The 19,969-nt window shown below is 45.5% G+C and overlaps 1 long non-coding RNA gene across 1 annotated transcript in view; it reads right to left on the bottom strand.

Moving 5' to 3' along the window:
- The window catches only part of LOC134911529 (uncharacterized), a 146,597-nt gene that overhangs the window by 101,323 nt on the left and 25,305 nt on the right, over positions 1-19,969 (bottom strand). The gene's annotated exons all lie outside the window — the stretch shown is intronic.

Raw genomic sequence — 19,969 nt, 5'->3', positions numbered from 1 at the left:
GCGCCCTGCACCCATCAGTGACCGGAGTATGTGGTGTGCCTGGGGAGCAATGGCGCACAGCTGCAGTGCTGTGCGCTACCTTAATGAAGACCGAAGTCTTCTGCCGCCGATTTCCAGGAACATCTTCTTGCTTCTGGCTCTGCTAGGGGGACGGCGGCGCGGCTCCGGGACCGGACGACCGAGGCTGGGCCTGTGTTCGATCCCTCTGGAGCTAATGGTGTCCAGTAGCCTAGAAGCCCAAGCTAGCTGCAAGCAGGTAGGTTCGCTTCTCTCCCCTAGGTCCCTCATAGCAGTGAGTCTGTTGCCAGCAGATCTCACTGAAAATAAAAAACCTAAATATTACTTTCTTTCTAAGAGCTCAGGAGAGCCCCTAGTGTGCATCCAGCTCGGCCGGGCACAAAATTCTAACTGGGGTCTGGAGGAGGGTCATAAAGGGAGGAGCCAGTGCACACCAGGTAGTCCTAAAGCTTTCTTTAGTTGTGCCCAGTCTCCTGCGGAGCCGCTATTCCCCATGGTCCTTACGGAGTTCCCAGCATCCACTTAGGACGTTAGATAAATATGTCCTAGTTCACTGTGTGGTCTTGTATTGATACAAATATTGTACCCTATATCTATTGGAGATAATTGAAAACCAATATTTATTAATATGAGGTGAGACAAAAACAATATCACCCTTCATGTAAAGAGAAAAACAAAGAAAGACACTGCCTTTTCCCATTTGTAGTGGGGTATAAAGTAAATAACATAATTATCCTATATATGGGAGGAAAGATTAATAAAATCTCTTCCTGTTAATAATACACTGAGTATTGATCCTATAAAATACACATGAGTCAGATAAATGCTGAGTAATGAATCTCTTCATTTAATCCAGAGGGAGTCAGAGAATCTAATAGGAAAATTTATCTAGATTCCTTCTTTAACAGTTCCTTAGTGATGTTACCACCTCTGATTCCCAATTCAATATGCTCCAAACCAAAAATTTTCATTTTTTTTATGATCACTATCATGGGACCTTAGAAAGTGTCTTGCCACGTTAGTAATTTTTTTCATATTGTCCAGATCTCTTCGTGCATTTTTGATGTTATACGCGTGTTCTAAAATGCGTTTCTTGAAGAGTCTTTTTGTCATACCGACATATTTATATTCACATGGACATATGAGACAGTAGATTACTCCCTGTGTTAGACAGTTGATGAAACTTTTAATTTTCATCTTGTTCTGATATTTGTCCTTAAATTCCTGTGTGATATCAATATGTTGACACGCTGAGCAATTGCCACATGGATAACAGCCCATCACAGGTGGTTTTCTTTTCTGATGTTTGGTAAAATGACTTTTTACCATATTGTCACATAAATTCGGTGACTTTCTCCAGCTGATCTTGATGTTATTCTCAAATTATTTTCTCAGATCTTCATCTGTATTTAGTATATATCTGTACTTCTGCAGTGCCATATTGATATATTTCCACTCTTTGCAATATGTGCCCACAAATCTTATCTGGCTCATATCAGATGATCTCATCTTTGGAATAAGCAAAGAGCTCCTGGATATTTGATTGGTGGAATTGTAAGCCTTTTGTAGAATCTGTTTCTTATAGCCCCTCTTTTCCAGTCTCTCTTTAACTTCCTTGGCTCTTTTTCTGTAAGTTTCATCATCAGAGCAGTTTCTTCTGGTTCGAATGTATTCTCCTTTGGGATAGCTTTTAAGGTAGCTGGAGAATGAGAGCTACTGTAGTGCAGAATACTATTTGTAGCCGTTGTTTTACGAAAAATATCGGTGTCGATTTCACCATCACTCATTTTGGAGATCTTCAAATCCAAGAAATTGACCTCATTCTTATTTATGTCTGATGTAAGTTTGAGACCTAGAGTGTTATCATTGAGTAATAAAATGAATTCTTCAAGTAATTCACGTTCACATTCCCATAGGATCAGAATATCGTCTATATACCTATGCCATCCGATGATATGCTCTGTATATTTTTCGTTGGGTATGTTGAACACAAGTTCCTTCTCCCACCACCCCAAGTACAGGTTAGCATACGTGGGCGCACAAGTGCTGCCCATCGCAGTCCCCCTGTTAGGTTCCTGGTGCTCAGAACAAGGGAGATGTTCATGAAGTGAGTCCAGAGCACCAGGACGTAACGCTGGGAAAGGGGAATGGAAAGGGAATAGCCCCTGGTGCCCTAACTCTGTTGTCTCACCCATGCTATCGGAAATCCCTTGCGAGACTATGGTTTCTTGAGCCCTTGGCAGCCACGTTTGAAGGGCGGATTATGTCTGCCCAACTCCGGTGCCCCCCGGTCTTAATGAGAGACAAAGGGAAATCCGAGGCAGAATGATAACAAGAGGACCTCTAACTAAGCAAACAGGCCAGGGGCTACAAGCTAACTAAAAACCTAAAGTATGCGCGGAGAAACCGCCAAAGGAAAAGAACAACAAAGGAAATGCTGATCACACGCCGACACAATACCCTTGTGTACCGGCGGTGACAGCATAAGCAGAACCCTCTGCAAAACACCAGGGACAGAAACAATAATGGAATACAGTGGCCTAGGCCAACGGACGCGGGAGAGCCGCTACTCACGGAACCGGTACGAATACTGGCAAACGGACAGGAACTTCTAATGCTGCCGACACCGACTCTCAGAACTGGAGGACAGGCAGAATCCCAAACGACAGACCGGTGGACACCAGGAAACCAGAAGACTTGACCAGGGACAGGCAAAGCCACTGGAACTCAGGGCAGGAACGCCTCACAGCAGGACACGGGATCAGACACAGGAATCGACACAGGGACTGACACAGGAATCGACACAGGGACTGACACAGGAATCAACACAGGGACTGACAGGAACCAGCTCAAACTTCAAGCAGACTGCAAACCAAGGAATATCACCAGCATCTGTGAATTGCAGTCAGCCAGCATATAACAGAGAGGCCTAATTAATAATCCCATGCAGCTGCCCTGTTGCATGATTCCAAACTGGCAAAATGCAATTAGCAGCCAGGTGAGGCTGAACACATGGGAACAAGCTGCAATTACACAGACTCACCAGCGGCAACAGACAAGAGTATTCTAAAACAGAGCAACAGGAAATCCTGGCATGCAAGACAACTTTATAAACATAAAATAGGAATGAACCACTACCTGTGGTTCATAACAGTATCCCCTCCTTAAGGGTGAGCTCCGAGCACCCCATGACACCCACGGGGAACATAAACAGAAGTATAACATGAAATACAGAACAAAACTGCAAAACAGGAATGAGCCACAGCCGTGGCTCATAACATTACCCCCCCCCTTGAGGAGGGGTCAAAAGACCCCAAAATTCAGACTATCCAGAACAAGGGATACAAAAAAAAAAAAAAAACCTGACACACTGGTCTAACAGACAAGAAAACAAAAAAACAAGCTGTAACAACAACTTGTAACAGTGCCCTCCCCTTGATGGTGGCCACTGGACACAAGACATGGAAAAAAAAATCCTTTTTTTTTTTTATCAAGGCAAGAGTCAAAAATTATTTCTTTTTCTTCTTCTTCTTTTTACAAAGCTCTTTAGGTCTGACCAAGGTAATTCCCCAAACATTGTCTGAACTGATGGTACCACCCAGCAAGGCTGCGTTCAAATCAGAGACAGGTCTCTTACCCTTGGGAGCTGAACTTTCTGGTAAAGTACTATTATTAGAAGAAGAAGTCAAAAAAGCACATCCTGCAGTCAAAACAACGGGCTGGGACTCTTGTGCCGAGTTTACAGTATTTGGTGGACTCTCAGCAGACAAGACGGGTGACTTAGAGGAACCTGAACCAATTTCTTTGGAACCATATCTTTTAATAATTGCATCACTGAATGCTGGGGGATCCTGAAGAATGGGATCTTCAGCTTTCATTAGGCTGGTCGCCCACTCAAAAGGCTCTCCTCTAAAAGAATAAATCAGATAAAGCACAAGGTTCTCTGAAGTGATGCCCAGAAATGGTCTAGACAACATAATAACGTAATAGTGTTTGTAAAGTGCCAAAAATTGGGCTAAGTCCCCATCAAAGATTATGGATGTTGAGATACCAGAGTCAGGATCTGTTTCCTTCCCATCTGACTGACTGGAGTGCTTTGCTAGGACCTGGTCACTATTGACCTTACTCGAGGCTGAGACTCTCTGAACCCCACCCGGGGCAGTGACTTTCTGAACCCCACCCGGGGCAGTGACTTTCTGAACCCCACCCGGCAGTGACTTTCTGAACCCCACCCGGGGCAGTGACTTTCTGAACCCCACCCGGGGCAGTGACTTTCTGAACCCCACCCGGGGCAGTGGCCTCCGGGAACCCCGCTGGGGCAGTGGCCTCCGGGAACCCCGCTGGGGCAGTGGCCTCCGGGAACCCCGCTGGGGCAGTGGCCTCCGGGAACCCTGCTGGGGCAGTGGCCTCCGGGAACCCCGCTGGGGCAGTGGCCTCCGAGAACCCCGCTGGGGCAGTGGCCTCCGAGAACCCCGCTGGGGCAGTGGCCTCCGAGAACCCCACTGGGGCCAGCACCTCGGATTCTTTTACTGGGACCGGGCCGTTGGCCTCCCTGACTGGGATCGGGCCATCGGCCTCCCTCTCTGAGTCGATAATTATCGAAAGTTCTCCCGGGACTATGACTTCCGGGACTTTTGCTGAAGCAATAACGTTCAGATCCTCCACTAATGCTATGCTTCTTAAGTTCTTTCCTGGGGAAGCGACTTCTAGACCCTTCTTTGGGGCTGCGTCTCTCGAGACCCCACTTGGGGATATTACTTCAAAGATCCCTTCTGGGGTTTTGCTTCTCGAGTTCCCTTCAAGAACTATGGTTTTAGAGACCCTTTCTTGGGTTGCGCTTTTCAAGTCCCTACCTGGGGTAACAGCTTCTGAGGCCCCTTCCGGTATGGACACCTGAACTATAATATTTGATGTCCCTCTATAAGCTAGGGCATCGGGTACCGCTCCAGCACTCTGGGCATCGGGTACCGCTCCAGCACTCTGGGCATCGGGTACCGCTCCAGCACTCTGGGCATCGGGTACCGCTCCAGCACTCTGGGCATCGGGTACCGCTCCAAGAACCTGAGCATCGGGCACCACTCCAGGACCCTGGGCTACGGGCACCACTCCAGGGGCTTGCAACTCCGCTTCCACAGGAACCTCAAGAGAGGAGAAAAACATTCTTTTTTGATTCCTGAATCTATAATGGGGCTCCCTTGCCCAAGGACCCCAATTATAGGACAGAGAGCTTTTTAGTGTGGGTTGTGTGACAAGTACCTCTGCCACAGTAGAGACAGGAGTAGGTCTTGTATCCTGACTCAACTTGGCCAGAGGGCAAGACTCGTCACCACACTTTGGCTTGCGCAACTCACAGGTCTGCAGATAGTGGCCTAAACCCCCACAATATAGGCACAAGTTTAAGTTTCTGCGACGCAGACGCTCCTCTTCTGAGAGCCTGGGCCGCAGAAAACTTTTAAACCTTTTCTCTTCAATTAAACCAGAGGATTCTCTTGTCACCATACTGTGAACAAGAGTCTCTTTAGAGATAGATGTACTCTCAACGACTTCTGGCAAGATGAGCAAGATTTTAGTCAGTAGGTTTTGCAGTTGCTTTAGGGATTGCTGCAAAACTTCTAGTCGCTCTGGTCTCAAAGCACTGAATACAGAGTTCAGGGCTGCGAGAGATGCCTGCAGGGCTTGCATAGTAGACATAGGAGGATTTAAAACTAGACAAGACAAGGCAAGGCAAGGCAAGACAAGGCAAGACTAAATTTTGCTAAACAAAACAAGACTTTTTTTTTTTTTTTTTTAAACACCGGACCAGATTCTAAACACCGGACTGGATTCTAAACACCGGACTGGATTCTAAACACCGGACTGGATTCTAAACACCGGACTGGATTCTAAACACTGAATTCTAGACAGGACTGGATTCTAAACACCGGATTGGATTCTGCACACTGAATTCTAGACAAGACTGGATTCTAGACTAGACACTGGACTGGGCCAAAAAAGAAAAAAAGTTTTATTTCTTTTTTGTGGTATGGCTGGTGATAATGTTAGGTTCCTGGTGCTCAGAACAAGGGAGATGTTCATGAAGTGAGTCCAGAGCACCATGACGTAACGCTGGGAAAGGGGAATGGAAAGGGAATAGCCCCTGGCGCCCTAACTCTGTTGTCTCACCCGTGCTATCGGAAATCCCTTGCGAGACTATGGTTTCTTGAGCCCTTGGCAGCCACGTTTGAAGAGCGGATTATGTCTGCCCAACTCCGGTGCCCCCCGGTCTTAATGAGAGACAAAGGGAAATCCGAGGCAGAATGATAACAAGAGGACCTCTAACTAAGCAAACAGGCCAGGGGCTACAAGCTAACTAAAAACCTAAAGTATGTGCGGAGAAACCGCCAAAGGAAAAGAACAACAAAGGAAATGCTGATCACACGCCGACACAATACCCTTGTGTACCGGCGGTGACAGCATAAGCAGAACCCTCTGCAAAACACCAGGGACAGAAACAATAATGGAATACAGCGGCCTAGGCCAACGGACGCGGGAGAGCCGCTACTCACGGAACCGGTACGAATACTGGCAAACGGACAGGAACTTCTAATGCTGCCGACACCGACTCTCAGAACTGGAGGACAGGCAGAATCCCAAACGACAGACCGGTGGACACCAGGAAACCAGAAGACTTGACCAGGGACAGGCAAAGCCACTGGAACTCAGGGCAGGAACGCCTCACAGCAGGACACGGGATCAGACACAGGAATCGACACAGGGACTGACACAGGAATCGACACAGGGACTGACACAGGAATCAACACAGGGACTGACAGGAACCAGCTCAAACTTCAAGCAGACTGCAAACCAAGGAATATCACCAGCATCTGTGAATTGCAGTCAGCCAGCATATAACAGAGAGGCCTAATTAATAATCCCATGCAGCTGACCTGTTGCATGATTCCAAACTGGCAAAATGCAATTAGCAGCCAGGTGAGGCTGAACACATGGGAACAAGCTGCAATTACACAGACTCACCAGCGGCAACAGACAAGAGTATTCTAAAACAGAGCAACAGGAAATCCTGGCATGCAAGACAACTTTATAAACATAAAATAGGAATGAACCACTACCTGTGGTTCATAACAGTATCCCCTCCTTAAGGGTGAGCTCCGAGCACCCCATGACACCCACGGGGAACATAAACAGAAGTATAACATGAAATACAGAACAAAACTGCAAAACAGGAATGAGCCACAGCCGTGGCTCATAACACCCCCGTACTTGGAGGAAATATTTATCATCAAAGGTAAATAAGTTTTTTGTTAGAACGAATTCTAAAAGTTGTATAAGGAAGTTATTGAAATCTTGATGTACACTCATATCAAGGAAATATTGCACTGCTTTGATTCCATTGTTGTGGCTAATACTTGTGTAATACTTGATGGCTATGTACATGTGATGTTGAATCCTTGTACACAAGTATTAGCCACATTTAATTTTTATTTTATTTTATATTGGTCAAATAATTTATATTTATTTTTGAGTTAGGATACCTGATCATAGTGATGTGATACATTGCGTGTAATAAATTCTATTCATTCATTCATTCATTCATACATATCATGATAATAAATATATGTATAGAAAAATAAATAAATGTCTTCTACTTCTAGCATATAATAAATTTGTTTTATTGCTGTACATATATGGATTGTCTGTTATAGTATAGGTAACTAGAGTAATCATGGACGATTAGGTATATCCATGTATGAATATAATAATTGGAACTGGGTTCACACTATGGACGAGTGATCAATTCTTATATAAGCACACATGAGTGAACGGCATATTAATTCATTATCTAATACCAAGAATTCACTCTCAGCCGTAGAACTAATGCCGCGGCTGTGTGATTCAGCTGACGGCATTCATTAGCGCCTGATCCAGCGGGACAGGGTTTAGTTAAGGATCAACGGCTAGTTTTTTGAAAGGACCTTACTGGGTGGACATTGGCTGACCGGCTTTTACACGCCCTATCACTGCCTTTCCTCCCTTATAAAACTTTCAATTCCGGCGGGCGCCGTTAACTATAGTGCCCTGAGGAAGCTCAATAGGAGTGAAATGCGCATAGGCTGTAGCTATGTGTTCCCGTATTAATAATATCTAAATGTGCAAATGGCATATAACATACATTTGAGACCTATAGAATGTGATAAGGAGCCAAATATACTTATGTTTCAGAGGAATTCTCTGGATCTCAGTAATATTAAATAAAAGAGACAATGTGGGGTTTGTGCCAGATGTGGGATAAAATGAACTGATCCTTCTTTAAAATGTCTCATATGTAATACTGTTTCTGTGTGTAGCGGAAATTCAGTGTAATTATATACACACTGCTATTAATTTATAAATGGGCACGATCCTCCAGTACTGACACAAACTGCAACTTAGTTAAATACGGTTAGCAGTGAATGTGCTATCAATATGTCCTGTATGAACACAATTTAATATTGTGCAGCACAAGTGACAATTGCTGCTAATACGTATATGCAATACCAACCTATATATGTAAACTACTTCATGCAGTATTAATAGCAGTAGTTGGTATCAGAGATTGCTGAGATATATAAAACAGACAGTTTTGAACACAGTACAGTGAGACTTTTTATCAAAGCATATCCCCACTAGTTCTCTCTAATGGGTGTGGTTCGTTTTAGCGACAGTATCTAGGTCGACAATGTTTAGGTCGACCACTATAGGTCGACAGTCACTAGGTCGACATGGATGGAAGGTCGACAGGGTTTCTAGGTCGACATGTGCTAGGTCGACAGGTCTAAAGGTCAACATGAGGAATTTTTTTTTTTTGGTGTCGTTTTCTTCGTAGAGTGATCGGGATCCCAAATTAGTGCACCGCATCCCCTCGCATGGCTCGCTTCGCTCGCCATGCTTTGGGCATGGTGCCTTCGCTTCGCTCGGCACACTTTACCGTTCCAATCGTACTCCACGTGGATCGTTAAGTATGACAAAATCCCCCCCCCAAAAAAATGTGAAAAACTCATGTCGACCTTTAGACCTGTCGACCTAGCACATGTCGACCTAGAAACCCTGTCGACCTTCCATCCATGTCGACCTAGTGACTGTCGTCCTATAGTGGTCGACCTAAACATTGTCGACCTAGACACTGTCAATCTTCAGACCGGATCCCCTCTCTAATACCTAGGCTATTCATACTATATTATACAAGTATTTTTACTTTGTATGACAGTCTTTGATTCCAGGCCTGAGTCACATACTTAGCAACATTGTCTCACTACTTAGCTATAACATCAGAATCAAGTTTATTATATTTACAGCCTTAAGGGAAGGAGTGGTGACTTATTGTTGCATATTTTTGAAACATAGTTACAATTTGAAGTAACAGTTTGTGACTCAAAAGGAAGACAGCATATATTTTTCTCTGTCACAGTACATAGGCTCCAGCTATTACAAAAATTGCAGGTCTCATATGAACATAGCACTGATACAGTGCTGCATGAATACATGTATGTGAATGCACAATTGAAATAAATACAAGAAAACAGACTAAGGGAAGAGCACAATAGCTTTGTTTTTAAATCTTTATTCACATGTTGTTTAATTTCTCTTACTTCACAATTTTTTTTTCTCTCTCTATGAATTTTAATATTTCGCTCCATTCTTAATAAAGGACAATTGAGTCCCATATAAATATAATATATAAAAGAAACTTATACATCGATTTAGATTATTGAGCATTTAAGCCTTTATTTGACATTGATGCTGTGGATATATATGCTTTACAATAATAATTATATTAAAATGTATCAGTTGGATGAGTGCACCTAAAACTTACCTGGTTTCTTTTTCCTTTCCCCTCTCTATGGGGATTTGACTCTATATCCTTATTTAAACCAGTTGGTAGCACCTCTGTAAGCCTTCAAATTTTCTTTTCATATATATATATATATATATATATATATATATATCTGTGAATCCCTAAAATAGGATTAAACTAGACATGATGAAAGGCATCCCAACTTTATGATTCATATATAATTTATTTATCTCGGTGCGGGTTACCCTCCAGATCTGGTAGGAGCCTCTTGCTTGACCAATATTGGAACCTCTTTACTAAAGTGCTTGTTTACAAAAGTTGCCTGCATCAGTTCAGTATACTTCTCCTGCCTTCTGAATTGGCCCGCCATATATGCTGTCTGTATCATTTATCCTGTATGAGTCTTCATAGCTGCTGTCACGCTCGGCTTGAGTTGAGGATCTGATGACTGACAATTGACTGAGGGAGCAGCTTTCGGCAAAGTAAGGAAACGAGATGGCTGAATGTAATTCTTACTCATGGATTGAAGACTTAGGCCCAAAGATGTAGAGGGGTAGGCAATGAGGACAATGAATGAGAACGATACACTGAAAAAGATTAATTCAGCTTTACTGAGACCTCAATCATACACAACGATTAGGAGATAAGTCTGAGTGAATTCTGAAAGACTAAATATTTGTGACTTGTAAATGATGCTGAAGAATACTGAATGAAGAAGTGACTTGTGATTTGTAAACAATGCTGAAGAACTCTGAATGAAGAGATGACTTGTGATTTGTAATCGATGCTGAAGAACACTGAATGAAGAGATGACTTGTAATTTGTAAACGATGTCGAAGAACACTGAATGGAGAGACAACTTGAAGAACGATGTTGAAGAGAGGATCACTGTGAGCACTGTCAGCAAACGGAGACCCTCTACCAGATAGAGGACCCAGCAGTTAAAAAGCAAAAGCACGTGGACCCGGAGCAAAGGACTGCAATAACAGAACTGACCACCGAGTGGCCACAACAGAACCAGGATACCAGGGGTTAACCTGGGAGCACAGAGCTTGAGCACCTTACGGCAGCAAGTAACTTGAAGCACTGGCACCATGACTAAGCATCAACCCCTTTTTATAAGGGAAGACCGCACCGGATTGGTTGGATGCAAACTAAGATACCTATTGGCTTGGCTTGGTCTACGACATGGCGGCTCCCTGCACAGAGGACATATGTGGAACCAGCATACAGCCACTATCTCAGGCCTCAGCCTCCCAAACGCCGCACTCCAGCAACAGAACACTTGGAAAGTAACAGACATCTCCGGCTGCCATGCTACACTCCCCAGGAACCTGTCTCCAGACACCTGGCAGCCACACCGGAGGACCTCGCTGCCGCAGCTCCTATCCGCCGCAGCCAGCTAACAGGAGGGCCGCAGGGACCAGAACCGGAGGTAAGACTCTGGATGCTAACAGCTGCGAGTCTCCCAGACACATCCTCACTCTAATATAACAACTATCGGGTGTGGTATGGAAGGTAGATAGTAACTAGGTCGACCACTATTGGTTGACAGTATCTAGGTCGACATGTTCTAGGTCGAAAAATCAAAAGGTCGACATGAGTTTTTTATGGGGGGGTTGTGTCATTTTCTACGTACAGTGACCGGGAACCCCAATTAGCGCACCGTGTCCCCTCACATGGCTCGCTACACTCGCCATGCTTCTGGCAAGGTGCCTCGCTCTGCTACCGCTGCGCTCGGCACAGGTTACCATTCCCAATTGTAGTTCACGTGGATCGTTAAGTATGAAAAGGTTCAAAAAAAGAAAAAAATCGTGAAAAACTCATGCCGACCTTTTGACCTGTCGACCTAGAATATGTCGACATGGAGACTCTGTTGACCTAGAACCCCTGTCAACCTAGTTACTGTCGACCAATAGTGGTTGACCTAGATAGTGTCGACCTAGAGACCGGATCCCCAACTATCAGCTACTGAGAGTGAGGTACATAACAATTAGAGTTTAACTTACCAGAGCTAGTGAATGGATAAGGGAGAATATCACATGTAAAATATTTAGAAACTGAACATTGAACAAATAAATATGTACACCATATATTAGAATTTCCAGTTTGTAATTAAAATGTCAATAGATCTTATGAGGAGATAACAGAAACACCCAAAACTACAAAGAAAATTTTTGTACATGAACAATACATGAGAGTCACCCTAGTGTGTACCCACCTTTCAAGTCCTGAGACCAATAAGATATCTTTCAAAAGAGGATTTTTCAGCCTCTCCAAGATTCTTCAAAGGTAAGGAGTCACACTGAACAGCACACTCTACAGTTAAAGAAATGCTGGATCCTGGCCATTTCACTAGGGAGTATGATCACAAGTCAAACTGTAGTATAATTCCTTTTACTTGTTAGGTCATACAAAACATACATCATTGGGATTGAAATTAGAGATTGCCCCATAGAGCTCCCTCATGTTCAAACAACCAATAATACAGCTTATAAAAGTAACCTGTGTTATACCTGCTGCTCAGTGGAGCTCTCTCTGTCAGCTGTATCTGAAAAAGGGGTGCTCTCTGTCAGCTGTATCTGAAAAAAGGGTGCTCTCTGTCAGCTGTATCTGAAAAAGGGGTGCTCTCTGTCAGCTGTATCTGAAAAAGGGGTGCTCTCTGTCAGCTGTATCTGAAAAAGGGGTGCTCTCTGTCAGCTGTATTTGAAAGGGGTGCTTTCTCTCTGTCAGCTGTATCTGTAAAGGGATGCTCTCAGTCTGCTGTATTTGAAGGGGGTGCTCGCTCTCTCTCTGTCAGCTGTATCTGAAAAAGAGGTTCTCTCTGTCTACTGTATTTGAAAGGGGTGCTCTGTCAGCTGTATCTGTAAAGGGGTGCTTTCTCTCTGTCAGCTGTACCTGAAAAGGGGGTCTCTCTGTCTGCTGTATTTGAAGGGGGTGCTCTCTCTCTGCCAGCTGTATCTGTAAAGGGGTGCTTTCTCTCTGTCAGCTGTACCTGAAAAGGGGGTCTCTCTGTCTGCTGTATTTGAAGGGGGTGCTCTCTCTCTGCCAGCTGTATCTGTAAACGGGTGCTCTCTCTCTGTCAGCTGCATCTGAAAAGGGGGTCTCTCTGTCTGCTGTATTTGAAGGGGGTGCTCTCTCTCTGCCAGCTGTATCTGTAAAGGGGTGCTCTCTCTCTCTGTCAGCTGTACCTGAAAAGGGGGTCTCTCTGTCTGCTGTATTTGAAGGGGGTGCTCTCTCTCTGCCAGCTGTATCTGTAAAGGGGTGCTCTCTCTCTGTCAGCTGCATCTGAAAAATGAATGCTCTCTGAGGCATCTGAAAAAGGGGTGCTTTCTGTCAGCTTTACTAAGCCTTGGATGGCAATAAAATGGACAGAGATAAAGTACCAGCCAATCAGCTCCTACCTGCCATGTTACAGGCTGGGTTTGAAAAATGACAGTTATGAGCTGATTGGCTGTTACTTTATATCCGTCCACTTTATCTCTATCTAAGGCTTAGTAAATAGATCCCTTACTTATGATCAAAGTGGCTAATTCAGACCTGATCGTAGCCGTGCAAAATTTTGCACAGCTACGATCAGCCACCCTGACATGTAGGGGGACGCCCAGCACAGGACTAGTCTGCCCCGCATGTGTGGCCCTCCCCCTTCCGCAGGAGGTACAAAAGCATCACGGCGGTGATGCTTTTGTACCTGAAGAGTAGCTCCCTACCAGCGCGCCGGCAGGGAGCTACCTGTCGCTATCCGGGTCGCAGCGGCTGCGTGTGATGTCACACAGCCGCCACGACACGCCCCCCCGCACGTTCCAGTGCACACCTGCGTTGCCCAGACTGCGCCCATAAAACGGCGGCCCAACGCCACCGGCCCACCCCCTCCCGCCCAGCGAACGCCTCTGCCTGTGAATCAGGCAGAGGCAATTGCTGGGCAGAGATGCCGATCGCACTACAGCGCCTGTGCATGCGCAGTTCAGACCTGATCGCCCGCTGTGCAAAAACACACAACAGCAATCAGGTCTGAATTAGGCCCAAAGTGATAGTCAAAACCAGTGCTGGTAGCTGCCAGTCATAACACATGTTGAAAATCAGAAGCACAACAACATCACATAACTGAACCTAGTCCAGCTCGCAGCAGCCTTTGGGCTAAAATGGATGAAAACAAGATTGTGAGCTGTGAGGTGTTCAAAAATTACTGGAAATGAGTGGAAATGAATGTCATTGAGGTTAATAATACTGTAGGAACGAAAACTGGCCCAAATTCTGTGATTTTTGCTGTTCTGATCGAAAACCCACAAAGGCGGTCGGGGCAAAACCAATACAGATCCAAAACATGAAGGAGAGACAGATCCAAACCCAAAACCCAAGATTTGGGCTGGTACACATCTCTAATTTGTATATATACCTTTAACCACCTAACTGTATACTTTGTCTCATGTACGTTTTTTATCATCATATTATACTGTACCTTGTACATATTGTATTTCGTATTACACAGTAGTGTCTTTATGATTTTTTGGTAAAGACTTCAAACAGAATCAAATATCTGAAGGATGGTGTACCTCATACCAAATTGGGCCAAAATTATTAATTGGCATAAATTACTCTCCTAATATAGACTCAAGTCTCATACCCCTCCACATCGCCAAAATAACCAGAGTTACTGCCGGGTTGTTACCGGGTCGACATGGGTCGGGGGTGCAGTGTGAAAGCACCAAAGTGAATAACCTAGGTTCAATCAGCATTTCAACCCAGGTTAAAAGAAGGGTTAAACACAGGTTGGCCCAGCTCGTTGTGCAGTGTGAAAGTCTCTGTCCCGGGATATTCAACTCGGGTCTTAGAATAAGAGGCTGATTGGTTGTTTATGTGTCTGCTAAGAGCAGTTCCCAGCCCCTCCTTTTATTTCCTTTGAAACCTCATCAACGTGAGCCAGAAAAGTCCATTTTAAATCAAATCACAGTGTATAACATGGGTGACCCGGGTTCAGTGTGAAAGCCACCAACCCGGTAATAACCCAGGAATAACACGGGTCAAAACTGCAATGTGAAAGGGTCTGAGCCTGCTCGACCCGGGTCGGATCTGGGTTCAAAATCTGGGTCCGACCTGGGTTTGCATTCTGAAAGCGGTATAAGAAATCTGTAGCTCAGGGCCTCATTCAGCACGGATTGCAATTGCAACTGAATGCACACTGATTGCAATCACAATCGGAATTCTGTGAAGACCTCTAGCCAAACACACATTCGCATCTGCGTATACTACAACCCATTGCAAATATAGGGCCTTATTTAGGTTTGTTAGCAAGCCAAAAGGGTTAGCAATTGGGCAAAACCATGTTGCACTGCAGGTGGGGCAGATGTAACATGTGCAGAGGGCTGACCGCTGATTGGCTGAGAGAGCCGTCTGTCACGGCTCTCAGCCAATCAGCGTGTCACCATTGATTATAGTGGGGCAAGATGGATGCCCCCTCTGCATGTGCCGCGGCCTGCATTGCTGACACTGCCCCCCGCACCACCGCCTGCACCCCCACACTGAGGACACTGCACTGCCGGCACTCCTGCAATGAGGACACCTCTGACACTTCCGCATTGCTGACACTACCGGAACCCCTGCACGGCCGACAACGCCAGCATCACCACATTGAGGACACTGCTGACACCCCTACACTGCCGGCACCACTGCACTGAGAACACCGCTGGCATCCCCACACTGCCAGCACTGTTGGCACCACCGCACTTAGGACACCGCTGGCTCCCCTGCACTGCCAACACTACCGGCACCACCCTACTGAGGACACTGCTGGCATCCCTGCACTGCCGGCACCACCACACTAAGGACACCACTGGCTCCTCGACACTGCCTGCACCACCGCACTGAGGACACCGCTGACATCCCTGCACTGCCGACACCACCACACTAAGGACACAGCTGGCATCCCTACACTGCCACCACAAGTGCACTGAAGACACCGCTGGCTCCCCTGCACTGCCGACACTGCCAGCATGACCACACTGAGCACACCGCTGGCAACCCTGCACTGCCGGCACCACCGCACCAAGGACACTGCTGGCACCCCTGCACTGCTGACACTACTGCACTGAGGACACCGCTGGTACCCCTGCACTACTGACACTGCTGGCACCACCACACTGAAGACACCGCTGACAACCCTGCACTGAGGACCCTCTCTCACAGTAAATGCACTATTGGTGTACCTAACCTGCGCTGTATCTGACCTGCACTGTAACCAGTGCTGCATCTGACCCACACTGTATCTAACCCACATTGTATTTGACCTGCACTGAAACCTGCACTGTATCTGACCCACACTGTATCGACCCGCATTATATTTGACCCGCCCTGCATACAACCCACACTGTATTTGACCTGCGCTGTATCCAACCCACACTGTATCTAACCCACACTGTATCCTACCTGTGCTATATCCAACCGACACTGTATTTGACCCGCACTGTAACCTGCACTTTATCTGGCCCACAATATATAAAACTCACAGTGTATGCGAGCCGTACTTTTTTCTGACCTGCACTGTATCTTGCACTGTATCCGATGCGCACTGTAGCCATCCCTCATTGTATGCGACACGCACTGTATCCAACCCGCACTCTGACCTGCACCGTATCTGACCCAAACTGTATCCCGCACTGTATCCAACCTGCACTGTATCTCGCACTTTATCCAACCTTGCACTGTAGCCAAAGCACACTATATCCAACCCACACTCTGACCTGCACTGTATCTCGTACTGTATCCAACCTGCACTGTAACCTGCACTGTATCTGACCCACACTGTATCTGAACCGCACTGTATGCGATCTGCACTATATACAACGCGCAGTGAATTCCACCTACACTGTATCTGACCTGCCCTGTATCCACCTGCACTGTATCTGACCCATATTGTAACCTGCATTGTATCCGACCTGCTTTTTATCCAACCTGCATTGTATCTCACACTGTGTGTGACCCGCACTGTATCCGACCAGCACTGTAACTTAGTCAATATTTAACTGTGGGTTCCAAAGTATTCCGCACTGTACTATGCAGGTACGGAATGCTGTTTTGTGTGATTGGAGATATTTTGGGGAGCTGCTCAACAAAAAAGGATGATTGACTGTACATGGGCACAGAGTGCCAGTTATCAGTGACCAGGGGCCCCAGGAGGAAGGTACAGACTGGGCACTAAGGACATGTGTATGGGGCATCAATGTCTGCTGTTGCTTATTTACACATGGTTTCGGGGGGTGTTTCTTTGCTGTTTGGTAACTACTTTAGAGCAATTATATTGTACACACAATTCTCAGGAAATTTCTGTGCTGGATTGTTTTCTATTAATAGTACTTGTGAGTTAGTTTGATTGGTTATTGCTAATACAGTTCTAATTTGTAAATTACTGCTGTGTGTTTGTGCTGCTGCTCTGTTGCTTAAGGGCCCTACACATTTAAAGATCCGCCGCCGAGCTGCCCGACGGCGACCCGGCGGCGGGTGGGCAGTGATGGGGGGAGTGAAGTTTCTTCACTCTCCCCGTCACTCGGCTCCATAGAAGTGCAGGCAAATATGGACGAGATCGTCCATATTGGCCTGCATGCACAGCCGACGGGGCACCAGCGATGAACGAGCGCAGGGCCACGCATCGTTCATCGCTGGTGACTCCACACTCGAAGATTTGAACGGTATCTCGTTCACTAATGAACGAGATCGTTCATATATTTGAAGGGCCTATTAGTTTAGCCAGCAAAGACTTTGGCCTATGTTGGTGAACAATATTGTGAGCAGTGAGGTGGTCAAAATTGACTGAAAATGAGTGGAAATGAATGTTATTGAGGATAATAATACTGTAGGAACAAAACAAAAATCCAAATTCTGTGATTTTAGCTGTTTTTATGTATTTTTTTCAAAAAAATACAGATCTAAAACCCAAAAGGGTGGTTTTGTTAAAACATATCCAAATCCAAAACACGAAAGGAAATCCAGATCCAAAACTAAAACACAAAACACAAAAAGTGTCAGGTGCACATCTCTAGTATCTATCTATCTATCTATCTATCTATCTATCTATCTATCTATCTATCTATCTATCGATATAGATATATATATATAGATATAGATATATATATAGATAAAACACAAAAATACTCCTCTTTTGCGCTATAGTAGAGCAGCACTTAGAATGGAACCCCTGTTAGTGAGAACCTATACAAAATACATGAAAACAATTAATAGCCAAGTGCCTATTTCAGACCTGATCGTAGTTGCAAATTTGTTAGCAGATGGGCAAAACCATGGGGGTAATTCCAAGTTGATCGCAGCAGGATTTTTGATAGCAATTGGGCAAAACCATGTGCACTGCAGGGGAGGCAGATATAACATGTGCAGAGAGAGTTAGATTTGGGTGGGTTATTTTGTTTCTGTGCAGGGTAAATACTGGCTGCTTTATTTTTACACTGCAATTTAGATTGCAGATTGAACACACCACACCCAAATCTAACTCTCTCTGCACATGTTATATCTGCCTCCCCTGCAGTGCACATGGTTTTGCCCAATTGCTAGCAAAAATCCTGCTGCGATCAACTTGGAATTACCCCCCCCCCCATGTGCACTGCAGGGGGGGGCAGATATAACATGTGCAGAGAGAGTTAGATTTGGGTGAGTAATTCACCAAAAAATATCACCCCAAAAAATAATACTAATCAGAGATTGTTTTATTCATAAATGTATACTTTAAAACAGATATAAAATTCGTCATTATACCAATATTACAATATACATGTCAATGTATAATAGATGTTAATCTGGCCCACCCTCACCTTAACAAAAGGTGTAAGCTCTGGATGAGACAGTACAGTTACAGAGACACAACGAATTGTAGATTGGTGAACTTTACGCGTTTCATCACGATGACTTCTTCACTGGTGTTGTTACGATTTTTTTTTTAAAAATAGATAATTGAAAACTGTAATTCCCTCCACTGAGGAATTGAACGCTCCGATGATCCCACTGAAGGGATGTATGTATTCCCTTGAACGTCCAAATTCACTTAAAAATGGCATCCATAAATGCCCTATACAGTAGTAATGAAAACGTGCTCTCACTGGTGATCAATACATTCACAGAGAGTTATACTGGAACCACATAAATTTTATGCTCAAATTCCAAAAAGATGTATGTGCATGGATCACCATACTGTAAATACTCGATTTTACAATCCTGTATGGAAATCCCCTCTAAACCCCAGCATCTAAAGACATGCCTGCCGGTATTTCTCTGACGTCCTAGTGGATGCTGGGGACTCCGTAAGGACCATGGGGAATAGCGGCTCCGCAGGAGACTGGGCACAACTAAGAAAGATTTAGGACTACCTGGTGTGCACTGGCTCCTCCCTCTATGCCCCTCCTCCAGACCTCAGTTAGAATTTTGTGCCCGGCCGAGCTGGTTGCACACTAGGGGCTCTCCTGAGCTCTTAGAAAAGAAAGTATATTTAGGTTTTTTATTTTCAGTGAGATCTGCTGGCAACAGACTCACTGCTACGAGGGACTGAGGGGAGAAGAAGCGAACCTACCTGCTTGCAGCTAGCTTGGGCTTCTTAGGCTACTGGACACCATTAGCTCCAGAGGGATCGAACACAGGCCCAGCCTCGGTCGTCCGGTCCCGGAGCCGCGCCGCCGTCCCCCTTGCAGAGCCAGAAGCAAGAAGAACGTCCAGGAAATCGGCGGCTGAAGACTCCGGTCTTCATTAAGGTAGCGCACAGCACTGCAGCTGTGCGCCATTGCTCCCCATGCACACCACACACTCCGGTCACTGATGGGTGCAGGGCGCTGGGGAGGGGGGCGCCCTGGGCTGCAATAAGAGTACCTTAGCTTGGCAAAAAAACACATAATATAGTCAGTAAGACTATATATGTGTAAAATCCCCTGCCAAAAATATCCTAAAAAAAGCGGGAGAAGTCCGCCGAGAAGGGGGCGGGGCTATCTCCCTCAGCACACTGGCGCCATTTCATCTCACAGCTCCGCTGGAAGGATGCTCCCAAGGCTCTCCCCTGCAGTTTCCAGGCTCAATAGGGTAAAAAAGAGAGGGGGGGCACTAAATTTAGGCGCAAACTGTGTATTATAG

The sequence above is a fragment of the Pseudophryne corroboree genome, chromosome 4, assembly GCF_028390025.1.
Source record: "Pseudophryne corroboree isolate aPseCor3 chromosome 4, aPseCor3.hap2, whole genome shotgun sequence".
NCBI classification, from domain to species: domain Eukaryota; kingdom Metazoa; phylum Chordata; class Amphibia; order Anura; family Myobatrachidae; genus Pseudophryne; species Pseudophryne corroboree.
This window is presented reverse-complemented; position numbering and strand designations above follow the sequence as displayed.